A 10,974-nucleotide genomic window follows, 5' to 3' on the forward strand; every position below is an offset into this window, starting at 1 on the left:
AGTGCCACAGTTTTTTATTTTTTCACTGCCGTCTTATACATTTTCCCTCTCACTCTTGCTGGTGCCCTTCTGTCACAAATCACTCCTGACACTTACCTCCATCCGTTCCACCCTGACTGCACTCTCCTCTTCGCCTCTCTTCCACACTTCCCCGACTTTTGATAGTGGACCCCAGGTACTTAAACTCCTTCACTGTCACCACCTTCCCTCCTCTCACTACGCATCGCAATGTCATCCGCAAGCAACATTGTCAACGGTGCCTGTATAACGTCATATTGTGCGTACAAAGTACTGATATTGTCATTTTAAAACAATTCATAACTATTATTGCTACATAACTGCTATCGTGTGGTCGTCACAAAATCCCACGGCAAACCTCCACTTTTCTGCCACCACACCATGCCTCTGCACACCATTTTAGAACAATGGTTCACATAAACCTTAATTAACCTACTAAAGTAGACGATGAGAAATGGAGCTTTAGCCTAGGCCCTATACGCTCCCAACTATTGCTCTCCTTTCCTTTTCTCCATCCTGCCCTCCCTCTCTCCCGGCCCTCCAACCCCTTGGCCTCGGGATGTGGAAAATTAATTAAAGGACTGAAAATGACAGCCTCCCTTTGTCTTGGTGTACCTTCAACAGCCACAGACCCCTTTTATCCATACCCCAGGGACAACACATCGATTTCCCCACTGTCTTGTTTTCTCCACTCAAGTCTTCCTGAGAAAGTTTTATTGTTCTTTTGTGTGTGTGTGTGTGTGTGTGTGTGTGTGTGTGTGTGTGTGTGTGTGTGTGTGTGTGTGTGTGTGTGTGTGTGTGTGTGTGTGTGTGTGTGTGTGTGTGTGTGTGTGTGTGTGTGTGTGTGTCATTTCATGTCTGTTAACCTAACTTAGAGCATTACTTAGTGATCAGCTGGTCAGAGTTTAGAGCAGTGGTTCTCAAAGTGGGGTCCTCAACAAAATGAGTTGATAGCACCACAATCAGGGTTTAACTCCACCCGGTTGGGGTATTGCCTTGGCAACAGTTACAATACTGTGCACTTTTATATCTGTTGGATCATTAGCCTACTTTTGTGCCAAACCCAACTTCCCAAGACCATCTGTAAACAATTCCCCCCCTATCAGTAATGTGATCTATTACATCACATTACCCACACTGAACATCATTTGCTGTTCATATATTCAGAACAGGTAAGGACTAGTAACATTAATTTAGGAGTTTAAACATTTCCCATTTTGGAGATTAAATGTCAAGTAGCCTATACACTTAAATATTTATTTCCAATCTGTTCTAACCCACATGGATATTCTCTGTAGTCCTTTTAACAATACTAAAAATGGCCCAGGCCGTAGCGTAACGGTCTGGGCACCGGACTGGTGATCCAGTCGCGGTGTGCCGCGGGTTCGACTCCCGGACCCGACACGGCCTTTACCGCATGTCATCCCCCCATCTCTCTCCCGTTTCCTGTCAGCCTACTTTCTATCCCTTAAAAAATCAATAAAGGCGTAAGCCGCAAAAAAAATATCTTAAAAAAAAAAAAAAACAATACTAAAAATAGGGGAACAGCGAGGTGGAACAATAGGTTGGCATCAGGTTGAATTCAAACAAATCATCTAATCTGAATGCAGGTGTCTCTGTCTGTCTAATAAGCACAGATGGGCCCAATCCCACTAATTAGGGATGACGCCATAGAGCTATAATATAACTGTGGCACAGCTTCAATATGTCACCAGTCTCGCGTTGATCCCGCCTATATGCATATCCCGCATATGGCAGCATATCGCTCCAATCAGTATTTGATCGGAGTGCATCGTCTTTGCCCGAGAGAGTCCCGATGGGAAGCAGGAGGAGGAACTCACTGATGCCACCAGCTGGCAGAGTCAAGTTATGGGTAGTACAACTCGAGCGTTAATATGATTGGTTGGCTCCTATCATAGTACCAGTCGGGCTGTTCTTGTGGTACCTCTACGTCACGATTAATTCATAAATGTAAACTGGGCCTGCATAGGCCTGCAGTACCACGTTTCACCAGTAGACGTCGGTTTCTATATTTCCCCTTTTCCACTGGGATTTGAATGCCAAATGATACACCAACAGAGCAATATTCTGTAGTTTCATTGAATGCTTGCATACAGTACAATGACAATAAACAGGATTCAGATTTTCCAGACGTCAGAGGCTAGATTAGAGGGGAATATGGATTTAAGAGGACAAATGCTCACTAATTATTCACACAAGGTCACAACTGAATGAAGTAATTAATTACTGATTGTGTGACTGTGATTGTATACATACAAAGAAGTATAGGGTTTTATTGTAATTCATTGACTGAGTGCTGAAAACCAATTATCTTATTTATTTTGGCTGAAATGCTCTAAGCTGCCATCTATTTGACCACATTTCTTTTCATTTCTTATGAAATGTAGTATTTTATTTTTTTATGTGCAGCGGTCTGTAATCATTAGCCATGCGGAGCCTACAGATTTAAACATGACTTTTAGGGATAAGACAAGTGTTGAGCGCTTGTAGTTGACTTGAAAGATTATTTAATTTTCTGCCTGACAGACCTCGACTTCACAAATGAATAATGATGTGCTGTGACGACCCCGTTAGAGGGAAAAGTTATAGATTCAACACACAAAAAAAAACTCAGGTCTGGATATTGATAGAGTGGACATTTTAGTACTTTTTGAACAAACTAGATTCATGTACTCCCGATATAGTGGATTGAACAGAGTGGATTGAATTTACTTTAAAAATGTGATTGTGCGTTTTATGGGAAAGCAGATGAGAGGGAGCTAGGGCGTGTCCTGTGTGACCTTGTCCAGAAAAGAGTTATGTTTGCTGCTTTGCTGTGTGGAGAAACTGTAGCCCATTTGTGAGACTTTCACTTTCAACTGCATTCTCACTGCATTTTAGCCATGGTGCAGCCACTCACCCTCACTTAGAGGCATTGCTTGGAAAATTCGATTTGGTTCTCTTTTGATTATTTTGAAAGGACAGCATGACAGGGGGGTCAGCTTTTTCAGATACGTTTTGGCTCTAGCATAATTAAATATTTAACTGTAATTGTATAACCATATGTCAATGTGGCTGTGATCAAGCTTCATGGTTCAAGAGGTATAGTCCAAAACGTGATATTAGCGTGGAGATTCTCTCGATTCTTTGTTGGCCTACTATGAGTGTGTGTGCAAAACATAATCCCCAGAGATTAAAAAAAGGGTACTACTGACCCTATGACTGTAAATGCATTCAAGTATGCTACATTAAAATACCAATGGTTATAAGATGAAAACATGGGAGCAGGTACAGGGTCAAGGGTCACTTAGGATAGGAGAGCTGTGTATAGTCCTATTAGCACAACAAAGCTCATGCTGGTTACCAGTTACCTGTTCCCCCATTTCCCTGTGTAAATATAAGGGACATGACAGTGCAAGTGAAAAAGTAATTTAATGGTATGTTGAAGTTTGTCTGCAAAAAGCGTCTTCGGCTGCCTTCTTTTCGGTGTTATTACCAGCACTGCAGTCAGTGTTTTAAATGGAAGAACTGGGGGAGGGCACAATTTCCAAAGCCATACTCATCTCTCAGAAATGCATGATTGAGACATACAGTGTACCTCTGTCTGTTTATGCATTACACAATATTTAGTGATGGATGGCAACATAGCGTCCAGGAAAATATGCTTTCCCAGATCATTACTGAAAGCAAAATCTCTCAAAACAGATTTTCCTTTTAAACCAATGGGTTCCCAAAATGCTGAAAGCAGAAAACCTTTATTCCATGATTTTCACTACACTTGCTTACCATCTTTCCTGTCAAGGATTGAAATGACAAAATGCCCATGTTTTATCAGTGGGAGAGAAGATAAGATGGACCTACACGATTTGTGATGGAGTACTTTCCTTTTCATCTAATTTAGATTGCGACTGCTCTTTCAAAATTATGTGCCATTACCTTTTATTTCGTTCTATCAAGCCACCCCCAAAACACCTTTTTCCGCTGATATGGCTTTGACTTGGGCGCATGCGAGTCTTGAATTTTTGATCTGTCTCAGGATTTCCCTAATCTATCACCTTGCCTAGCAGAGTGATGGAAAGAATACATTGTGGAGCTTTTGACTGCGACAACTGACAGTAAGGAGAGTGAGTGAGTGGGTGTTGAATAGACTCAAGTATGTGGAGCGTACAGTATAGTCAGAAAGAGAAAATAGCTCTCGACTGTGAAAAGGCATAATCATGAGGCTCTCAGTGCTGTTCTGTATGCTGGGCTGGCTTTACATGCCGCACTTTTCTGCATGTAAATATCAGTTTTGCAACACGAGCGTCACAGAATGACGAGGCTTCAATACACAGAATGACGAGGCTTCAATACTAAATGGAAGTTTGAATTTCAAACGTCTCCCTGTCCATGATGATCGATGCTGTTTCACTTCATCATCGGTCAATTTGTCAATTTCCTTCCGCCTGAGACATGGACACGTTTGCTGACCGCGTGTCGGCCAACAAATTCATTCCTCAATGTGATATACCATCTGTTTACAACCTCAGTTTCTTGTTAATTCTACACATAGAATAGTTCACAATTTCATTGTGAGATTGTCACATGGTATTATTAAACTTAGATTATCTTAAATATCTTAAATTATTAAACACACTCAACCTGGCATCCATAAATGTAAAGAAATCTTCAAACATTTCAGATCTACAAACTCACAGCGCATCATGGTGCATTGGCTCTAATGTCCTACTTTATTTATTGACCATTTAGGCCAACCACCACTGGCACCAGCTAAAGTCTTTTTTCATAGATGTCTGCTAAACTTTACCTTTCACACAATGCCCCTGTATTTTAGCCTATCCCTAGCTGATGAGTCTGTGTATTTAGATGACTATTATACATATATTTCTACACAGGGATTAAGTATGATTATAATACTTATGGGGCAATACATAAGCAGCATTTAATATGTACCACTTTTGTACTTTGACTTTACTAGTACTTCTATGTAAATTTGGCTGATAAAACCTTTGAAGTTTTGTAAATAAAGTATTTTTACTGTACATTGTGGTATTTATACTTTTACTTTTGCATCTGAGTGCTTCTTCCAACACTGAAGGTCACCATCCCCCATTTTTAGCCTGCTGCTTCACATTTTGCAACAATCAACTGATTGCAGGAACAACAAATAATACACCTTCCATGGAAACAACTTTATTGGTATACACCCCATCACTTTCTTTAATCAATCTTTTATTGAAAGTGTTCTGAGCTTTTCCTTTATCTGCTGGTAAGGTTTCACAGTCTCCCTAAAAGATAGAAACAACCCTAAACACATTGTCTCTTCCAGATTTGTTCAGAGATTATCAGAGTGAAAACAAAGATGGTTCTTTCTGTAAACCGATAAATCCTCAGGAAAGCTGCAAGCATTTTGGCTTATCCTGGGCTTGTTTTGTAGGTAAAAATAAATTTAAAAAGTTCACGCCCTGTGGCTCATTTTTGCATAATTATTTATTTTGGTATCACCTGAGTGGGCTGTTAATTATGCAAAAGAGATCTACAGTGTGCAAACGTGTATTATTCGTTTCTAATGTTATGTAGTTTGAAGTTCAGCACCTGCCTTTTAATGGGAAATGGACATGTGCCTCTTCTGATCCTCATTGCATGCTCTGATACAGTAGGTGAATTTTCTCTGTTGCCTTTAGACAGATCTACAAGCTCACAGCTTGTACATCTGTTATTTTTGAACATTTTTGAAAAATCTTTGACAGTGTGAGAACCATAGAGAAATCTAGATGCCTCATTGGTTGCTGCAGTTTGTTGGAGTGACCTGTCTGCAACGGGAGGAGGAAGTCAAGCGGAATATTGAAGGCGCGCACCTCTGATTGGCCTACCGAACGTCCCCTTCCGTTCTTCCATTTTGCTTCCGCTATGCTTCGCAAGGAATCTCGGGAAAGCTTGTCAATGCAATCCAATCACGCATCGCCATCGCCTCCCGTTGCCTCCATGCTGCCTTCTGTGGAGATACAGACAGTCAGACACCCAGAGCCGTAAGAGGCCTTTATGTCTATGGTGAGAACTACTGATTTAGAAGCCTTTTTGTAGAATCAGCCTCAGGTCTTAATGGGTCAAACCAACCATCATCTCTTTTTCTCTCTTTTTCTCTCTTTTTTCTCTTTTTTTATCTCTCTCTTTTTATCAACCATCATAGTTGTTCGTCCCCTCTGTAATACGTCTTGTAGAGTAGACACTTTTTCATGAATGGCTGCATGGCTGCCTATAGGCTGCTTGCCTCTAAGCCAATGGGAGACTTACCCATAAAACCCATAGTTTGAACAGCATAAACAGTGTTGGACAGTAACGAGTTACTACTTACTAGTAATATATTCCTGTAATATTAATTTACTTTACCAAGTAAAGTAGTGTAACGAATTACTCTGTCAAAACAGTAATATTATACCATATTTTATTACATAAAATGCTGCGTTACTCGTTACTATTGAGCGTGATTCGTTTTTATTCATTCATTTATGCACTCATAGTAGCAAGTTGTCGCATGGCATGCGGAAATAGAACAGATCTACAAGCAACAGATAACAGAGATTTGTTGTAGCTTGTAGATTTGTTCTTTTTAGAATGCGACCGATTCATTCCACCAGTTCCACTTTAACAACAGAAAGATCAGGGAGAGTGGCGTAACAGAGACATGTATCAGCATTATTTCGCTAAAACGGAACCCCCAAAGCAGGCAAAACAACAGAGACTGGATTTCAGTAGAGATACTGCCGGCACGTTAAATGCCCTCAGGGCGTCTTACTGGTTATTATTTTTATTTTACAACTGAACTACTACTAGTCAAAACAAATGTGTGTCTGGGAACAGGGTGTTGTCATCGTTGGCGAGAGAGAGAGAGAGGCGAAGAACTAGACCCTGATGCTCCTGTCAGAGAGTGGTGTGGACCATGCAGTGGTTCTCAACCTGCGGGTCGGACCATCGGACCCCCCAGGGGTAAACAAAAAAGTCCATTACTGCTTCAAAAGTAATCAACAAAACTATAAATTTGGGGGCTCCCCCAGTGCAATATGATTGTTTTGAGGAGCCTCGGCCTGAAAGGTTGAGAACCACTGGTGTGGACTTCTGGGAGAACTACTGTATATACGCCTCATATACTTCCAACAGGAGTCCCTGTATTTGCAATCATCACAAAGCATCTCTGCAACCAAACAGAGAGTGTGATTTAGCGCATATCGGGTTTGCAGGACAGCATCGTAATTGTGAAAAGCCCAGATCATCACAACATTGACCTGGCTGTAAAGGAGGTGTCCCTAAGGAGACATTTTCATGGTTGGAGCTGGAGTCAAAAGGGCCACATACAGAGAAGGCTGTTGTTTACTGCGGATCTCTGGTTTTCTGTTTTTCACCAAAGGTACAAGGTTCGTCGATATCCGTGCATGTTGTTTTAATGGCGACTATACCTGGGGAAGCTTGCACCCAAATTAAAGCACGTGCAGACTTTGAATAATACACTAATTAACAGTAGCAGGCGTTCATTTACAAACTAATGAACAGCTTAAATTTGAGCAAAGTTAAAGATCGGTTTCAATCAATTTCAGATCAATATTCAAACCAAATGAGGAGAAAAATGCCCACTGTGACTGCATAATAAAAGACCCCAGTTGGCTGATTGGTCGTTATGTCACGTGTGGGTTTATTTTGCTGACACTGACACAACACACAACTGATTAAACTGTTTTGTAATTCAGGTTTCTGCACTTTATTGACCACACAAGTCTATGGTCTACTGTACGTGTAGCAGCCCAGCCTTGCTGAGCATGCTGCTTGCTATACGTTTAAATCAAAGTCCTTTATAACTTATAAAGCACCGTTGAACCATCTCTCTCTCTCTGTGTCTGTGTGTGTGTGCGTGCGTGCGTGCGTGCGTGCGTGCGTGCGTGTGTGTGTGTGTGCGCCTGTGTGTGTGTGTGCGTGTGTGTGTGTGTGTGTGTGTGTGTGTGTTGTGCACGTGCGTTTTTCATAGCAACACCAATTGGTCTGTCAAGTATTGAGTTTTTGTTCAATAATTACTAATTCACCACCCTTAGTGGTAATAAAGCTGCAATAATGTGTGGAAGACTCACTGCACATGCATGGACCTGTACAACTACCATGTGTCTCTGTTGTATGGGAGTGAGGCATGGACCTGTACTCTGCACTCCTGGGACAGAGGCTAAACAGTTCCCATAAGTGCTGCAACATAGACATCTCTTGTTGTGACATACGGTCTCCTGGAGTGACATAAAAGGGCAGTGGTTCTCAACCTTTTCAAGCCATGACAGCCCAACATATTTTATAACTGGGGACCCCCTGTTTTTTGAGGTATTAAAAAGGTCTTTAAAGTCCTTCAACCTGTCGTTCTCAACCCTCAAGTTGAGAACAGTATACTCTCCTAAAACCTCACCGTCTCTGGTGGCCAAATGGACACATTGTACATGGTGAGGCCAATAACACTGATTTTTGGAAAGAGGCTGTATGCTAAAGACAGATATAAATGGAGGCAGAACGGTTTATGGCTCCATGAGAGGCTTGCTCAACAATGGGAGCCTAACAAATTCCTAACAAGCAACATCTACAGTAGTTAACTCTTTGTGTACAGTAGGCTACCACCTGCATGCAAGTCTGCCTCTCACGAGTGGGGCCGCAGCCGCCACACACAGCCATGGCAGACGCTTCACAGGCACAACTGCAGTATAGCCTACAGCGCAGCCTCAAGCCATGTATCACTGACGTTATAGCAGAGCTCAATGTAAGAAAGTCTTCGATGTAATAGATTCTGGGGTAGATAGCTCTAGGAACAGCCTGATCTGCTTCTCCCCCACATTTGAGACATAATAAGGGGCCTATATGTGCAGTAAATGGCTACATGACACACACCAATGCAGAAACATGCTCGACGTTCACAGACCAGTGTGCTGTACCCTCCACCGTAACATACTGTAAATGCCACCGTTCACAGACACCTAGTGTATCTGCACGAATACACACACACACAGACGCACCCACGCAAGAGTTATTACATTTTAATTAATTTGCAGCATTTTTGACATTCTGATCTTTTCAAACGGAAATCAAAATGTCACGACCCACAGAAAAAAACCTTTTAATCAACGTCCCGCACCCGTTCCTCACCGGAGGCTTGCTTTAGGGGTAAGCGGACCATATAATTAACCATTTGTATTTTTTTAATTAGCTGAGCATGACCCTGGGAAGGCCTCAAAATAATAGTCTTCCCACCACGCGTGTCGACGACTGCTATCGGCACTGTGAGAACACGTTATCGGTTAATTGATGCATTATGGGATCATTACAAGATTTCTGACTCTTGTTTCATACACCCACCCCCACCCCCCCCCCCATCTGTCGAGTGTCATTTTGAGCCTGAAGGAAACCCCCGCTGTCTCCTCCTCAGTTATTTGACAGTTCATTAACAATCACACAATGTACGAGGGATAAGGGACGAGTCCCACAGAGACCTCAGCGGATGATTGTTCACGGGTGGCATTCCAGCCTGAAGCCTGGAATACAACTCCATAGTTCTTGTGACATGAAAGACATTTTGTGAAAGAAACCTCTGCCATACAATGTCGTGATCAGAAGACAAAAGTCTTAAGTCCTCTGAGAGGTAATGCCTTTTCCAGCTCATCAGGCATACAGTAGCCTACAGCCCCACATACCATGGCACACATACGCCGCTAGGGTAGTGCGAGGAGTGCGACTGCACAGGGCCTCGCACCTATGAGGCCTCGCGCTAGGCAGCTTTTTTGTCGTTATTTTTTTCACTTTTTAATAGGCCTATACATGTTAACAAACTTTCCATCTCACACCTAAAATCTAGTTTTGCTTACATGATGATATATTTCACATTTACAGATTTAGTAATAGTAATTAGTAATAGTAATTTGCACAGGCTGCACGTGCCACGCTGACATCATTATGCGTGTCTGCGTCGTCTATCAATCTCATTACGTGGTGGTCATTGGAGGCGGTGCGTCCGGATCGATACATTGCGCTCTGAGCTTGCAACCAAGTATATAAAATAAACTGTATCTTACCTAACATCAACTAAAAAAACATGATCAAACAAAGAACACAAAAAGGACACCCACCCCTACATTACCTGATTACCAAAACTTGTAACCCCTGTTAACAGTGAAAACTCTAAAATACTGGCATGGCTAAAATACACTTAAAGGTATATTCAGTGATTTCACTTAATTCAAATATCACTTATTTTTTTGTTTTGTTGTGATAATCCTCCCTACTATAGAGTGTGCTGGCCATATAAGGAGTTCCTCCCTGTCCCCAGTTAACCCCTGGGGGTCAAAAAACCTTAGGTTTCGTTTTTGACTCTCTATCCTGATTGGACGAAAGGCTGGGTCCCACAGCCAAAAACGAAACCTAAGGTTTTTTGAGTGAAATCACTGAATATACCTTTAAAACAACCGACTGGCGTGGTTGGGATAATATGGCATGGAGGAATACATCTGATGAGCAGACAGGTAGGCAGCTTTAAGGCCTATTCATAGTCTGGATTTTCGGTGGTGAGGTGACCACTGCTCCGGTGAATGAATAACGCTTTATACTCTAGTCCCTGAAGACAGGAGACAATCACCTGCGAGGTACAACCTACTAATCATCCAGTCACACTCAGCCACCACTCATTCACCATTCATTCATTCACTCATTCGTCTAGGCCACGCCTTCGGCTTGGCCCTGGCGGAGATCAATATCACAATGCCGACTGAAATCTGAGATTTGGGTATTTAAACTGAAATGAGCTTTTGTTTCAGCTCTGTTGTATTGCACCCTGGCCGTATCGCTCTGTAAACCCTCCTGGGTGCTATCACTGTGTGCACATCATGGTCATAAGTCCCCCCCAGTTCATTTCCAGCAGAGCCCTTTATCATTAAGAGGATTCTG

The sequence above is a fragment of the Protomyctophum parallelum genome (assembly GCF_964188405.1).
Source record: "Protomyctophum parallelum genome assembly, chromosome: 14".
NCBI lineage: Eukaryota > Metazoa > Chordata > Actinopteri > Myctophiformes > Myctophidae > Protomyctophum > Protomyctophum parallelum.